Consider the following 5,529-nt stretch of genomic DNA (forward strand, 5'->3'; position numbering starts at 1 on the left):
AAAAATTAAAAAAAAAAAAAAAATCGTAACAATACAAAATCAAACAAAGTATATTGTCCACCTTTTCTCCGAGGTTCCCATGCCGTTAGTCCATAGTGGGCTACTTGGTCCCCTGCTTGGTCTTGCCGCTTGGTCTCACCCAAGTTGTTGGCTCCAGGTCGCTGAACCTGGAAGATTAAAAAGTCCGAGATTTCATCCATCTGCTACAAGTTCCACTAGCTATAAACTTTAAAATTTTAAAAATATTCCTACATATGAGGTTCAGAGTTTTGGAGCTCTCCACTGAAACTGCTTTGCCTGGTATTCTGTGGTATTGCTGATGGAGATCTTCAATGCACCTCTACCCTATCCACCATCAAGCCCCACCTTCCTCTTAATAATCTTTTGTTTTCTTCCTATATTATGGTCTTGATGCCGTCCCACAACTCTTTTGATCTTCCATCTTCAGTGTCTAATGCATCAAATCTGTTCTTTAGGTGATCTCGAAACTCAGGTGGGATACGTTCAAAATCCTATTTTGGCTCTTATGGACATGTTTTAGTTTTCTTCAGCATCAGCCTGAACTTGCATATGAATAATTTATGGTCTGTTCTGCACCCAACCCCTGGCCTTGTTTGAGCAGATGATATGGATCTTTTTCATAGTTTTTTTCCACAAATATAGTCAGTTTGATTTCTGTGTATTCCATCTGGTGAGCTCCATGTGTATTGTTGTCTCTTAATTGTTAAAAAAGTTTTCCAATGGAGAAGTGATTGGTCTTGCAAAATTGTATCCAGCATCGTTTCTGTCACCAAGCTCATATTTTCCAACTACTGATCTTTCCTCTTTGTTTCCAACCTTTGCATTTCGATCACCAGTAATTATCAATATATCTTGATTGTATATTTGATCAATTTCAGACTGAAGAAATAAGCAGAATTCTTCTATTTAATCATCACTTCCTTTAGTAGTTGGTGCATATATTTGAATAATAGTCATATTAACTGGTCCTCCCAGTAGGCATATACATATTATCCAATCACAGATATTGTTGTACTTCAAGACAGATCTTGAAATGTTCCCTTTGTTGATGAATGCAATGCCATTCCCCCTTCAATTGATCATTCCTGGCATAGTAAATCAGATGATTGTCAGATCCAAAATGGCCAATATTATTCCATTTCAGCTCGTTAATGCCTAAGATATTGATGTTTATGCATTCCATTTCATGTTTGACATTTTCCAATTTCCCTAGATTCATACTTCAAATATTTCATGTTCTAATTATTAATGGGTGTTTACAGCTGTTTCTCTTGATTTTGAGTTTTGCCCCATTAGCAACTGAAAGTCCCAAAGACTTTAGTTCATTTGTATAGTTACAATTAACTCTACTTTGAGGACGCAGCTCTTCCTCAGTCTCACTTTGAGTGCCATAGAATACCTGAGGCACTATATCTGAGAACCATTTGGTAATTTTCATCATCTTTCAATATTCAATATTCCAGTGCTAACATTGTTCAACTGCTATTCATAAGATTTGCAGTGGGTAAATATTTGTAAATAGTCTGACTTTCCTTCTTCCTAGTCTGTCTTCATCTGGAAGCTCAGCTGAAATCTATTCATAGTGGGTGACACTGCTAGTATTTAAAATACCCATGACATATCTTCCAGATTCATGGCAACATGTAAGCTACCACAGTAGACAAACAGACAGATGAGTGGTGGCTAATAAGTTTAGAGGGTAACGTACCCTGTAATCTGGAAATTCTGTTATTGCTTAAATTACCTAGAGAATGTATCCCATAGTATATAGAAGAACAAATGTGCTACAAAAATGTTCATTACCACTGGGTTTCTCAAGGGGAAACATTCAAAACAGCAAGTTTCTATTTGTGCAATGATGTTGTTATTAGATGTTGTGAAGCTGGTTCTGACATAGATAGACCTATGTACAGCAGAACAAAATAGTTCCTAGTTTCATGCCATCCTCAGAATTGTTGCTATATTTGAGTCCATTTTTTTAGTCACTGTGTCAGTCCATCTCATTAAGGGCATTGCTCTTATTTCCCTCTACTTGAGCAATCATGATGTCCTTATCCTAGGGACTGGTCCCTGCCGAAAACATGTCCATAGAAAGTGAGACAACATCTCACCATTCCCACATCTAAGGAGAATTCTGACTGTACTTTTTCCAAGACAAATGTGTTCCTTCTTCTGGAAGTCCATGATATATTCATTATTTATCGCCAACAGCCTAATTCAAGTGCATAAATTCTTCTATATTCCATATTCTTTGTACCTTTGCTTATATTTGGGGTGGTTGAAAATACCTTGGATCAGGCACACCGTGCTTATGGACCCTGTGAAGAAGTATTTACAACGGATTTGTAGAATGCAATATGTCTGATTTCATGACAGCTGCTTCCATGGGTATTCATTGTGGAACCAAATAAAATAAAATCCTTGACAACTGAAATGGCTTGTAAACTTATCATAGTATTTCTTATTGATCCAGTTTTGAAAATTATTGTTTTCTTCATGTTGAGATGTAAATCATATTGAAGACTGTAATCTGTGATATTCATTAATAAATGTTTCAAATCTAGTTCACTTTCAGCAAACAAGGTTGTGTTAAATGCTTATCCCTGGTTGTTAATAAGTCTTCTTCTACAGCATTTTCTTCTTATAATCAAGATTCACAGATTGTTTGATAAGAATGCAAGTCAAAATTGTATGGAAAAATGATACGACTCTGATCGGTATCAATAGCATAGAAACTGCTGCTGCTGTATGCCTTATAGTCAGAATTGACTCACAGCAAACGTGTATAGGGTTTCTGAGGTTCTGACACACAGTGATCTTATATAGGGTTTTGGAGGCTATAAATGATCAGTGTCAAACATTCCAAGATGTTATATATGATCAAGAGTGAACTATGCAAAAGGGACAATTTCAAGATGTGCTGAAGGCACTGGCAATGAACAGGCTATGGAAATTGATGGAATACAAACAGAAACCTTTTAAAAGAACTAATGCAATGCAGTACTGGAGGCAATCTTTCATCTACACCAAAATATGTGGAAGACAGCCACCTGGCTAACTGACTGGAAGACATCCATATTTGTGCCTATTCTAAAAAGAGGTGACCCAATGGAATGAGGAAGTCATCAGATAATATCATTAATATCGCTTGCAAGAAAATTTTTCCTAAGATAATCCAAAATTAGTTGCATCATAACATTGACAGAGAACTGCCATAAGTTCAAATCAGATTCAGAAGAGGATACAGAATGAGGAATGTCATTGCTGACATCAGATAGATCTTGGTTAAAAGCAGAGAATACTCGAAAGATGTTTACCTGTGCTTTATTAACTACACAAAGGTTTTTAGTTGTGTAGATCTTGACAAGCTATGGACAACATTGCAGAGAAGGAGTATTCTGGAACACTTAACTGTGCTCATGAACAAAAGACAGCTGTTCAAATAGAACAAAGGAACACTGAATGGTTTAAAATAAGGGAAGGTGTACACCAGTGTTGTATACTTTCACCATACTTATCCAATCTGTATGATGAACAAACAATCCAAAAAACTGGATTATATGAAGAAGAACATGGCATTAGAATTGGACGAAGACTCAAGAACAGCTTGTGATGAGAAGATGATAAAACTTACAATACTTACTGATGAAGATCAAAGACTATATACAGGATGTACTTCAAATGTAAACAAAACAAAATTACTCACCTCTGGGTCAATAAATAATATCATGATAAAAGGAAAAAGATTAAATTTGCCAAAGACTTCATTTTGCTCATGTCAACCATCAACATCCCGGGAAGCAGCAGTCAAAAAATCAAAGGATGTATTGGATTAGGCAAATCTGCTACACGAGACCTCTTTAAAGTATTCAAGATCAAAGTTGTTACTTTGAGAACTAAGGTGTGCCTCACCCAAGCCATGGTATTTTCAGTAGGTTCATAAGTATGTGAGAGTTGGACAATGAATATGGAAGACCATAGAAGAATCGGTGCATTTGAATCCTGGTGCTGGAGGGGAATATTAAAAGTACCATGGACTGTCAAAGAACAAAAAAATCTGTGTTGGGAGAAGTACAACCAGAGTGATTCTTAGAATCCAGGATGGCCAGACTTTGTCTCTCATTCTTCAGACATCAGGAGGGACCAGTCTCTTAAGAAGGGCATCAAGCTTGGTAAGGTGCAGGGTCAGTGAAAAAGAGGAAGATCCCCAATGAGATGGATTGGCACTGTGGCAGCAGAATGGGATCAAGCATAGCAATGATTGTGAGGTTGGTCCAGAACTGGGCAGTGCTTCATTCTGTTTTGCATAAGGTCACTATGAGTCAGTTCTGACTCGACGACATGCAACAATAGCAACAACAAATCCTTAGAGGAACAGAAAGCTTTATCTTTCTCCCATAGAGTGCTTGCTAGAATCAAATTTGCTAACAGCCCAATGTGTAACCCACTCTGCTACCAGGATATAATTATTCAATGGAAATTATATAATACTCAATTTATATCTAAGAGTATTAAAATTGAAGAATCTTGGGAACATAACCATTAAATATAACAGGATATTAGTAGGCTATTTCACAGGATAAGACACGTTGTTTTTATTGTTTGTGCCATTGAATTGTCTCTGAATCATAGCAATCCTGTAAGGTTTGGGGATTGGCTGGTAGGTTTGAACTGCCTGTATTTGGGTTAACAGTCCAGTGCTCATCCTACAGCACTACACCAGGACTCAATACTGTATAAATAAAGTTAATAAATACACAACACATAATAAAATTTAAAATACATATAATCTAATGTATAGGAATAAGGAAGACTGTAGAAGAATTGATACATTTGAGTTATGGTGTTGGAGGAGAATATGGGCTGTACCATGGACTGCCAAAAGAACCAACCGATCTGTGTTGGAAGAAGTGCAACCAGAGTGCTTCTTGGAGGCCAGGATGGCCAGACTTCATTTCTCATACTTCAGATATATTGTCAGGAGGAACAAATTTCCGAAGAAGGATATCATGTTTAGTAAGGTGGAGGGTCATAGAAAAAGAGGAAGACCACCAGCAAGATGGAATGGCCAAGTGGCAGCATCAATGGGCTCAAGTATGGCAACAATTATGAGGTTGGACCAGGACTGGGCAGTGTTTTATTCTGTTGTGCATAGGGTCACTATGAGTTGGTACTGACTCAATGGCACCTAACAACAACTAAGTATAGGTTGTATGTATCTAAATAAGCTTGTAAATATGAAAAAAAAAAAAAAAAAAAGATTGTTGTGGTCACTAGGAGTCCTGGTGTGACACTGTAGGATAAGCACTAGATCACAAGGTCAGTTTCAACTACAAGGTAGGCAGTTCAAATCCACCAGCCTTTCTATCCTTGGAAACCCTATATAGGGTTGCTATAATCAGAACCATCTCATCAACGCTTACCAGCAACTGCAATGATCTCTAGGTGTCCTAGTGTGGTCCTTTAAGATAAGTTCTAGACTGCTAACAGTGAGGTCAGCAATTCAAA

Source organism: Chrysochloris asiatica, unplaced genomic scaffold (assembly GCF_000296735.1).
Source record: "Chrysochloris asiatica unplaced genomic scaffold, ChrAsi1.0 scaffold00501, whole genome shotgun sequence".
Taxonomy (NCBI): Eukaryota; Metazoa; Chordata; class Mammalia; order Afrosoricida; family Chrysochloridae; genus Chrysochloris; species Chrysochloris asiatica.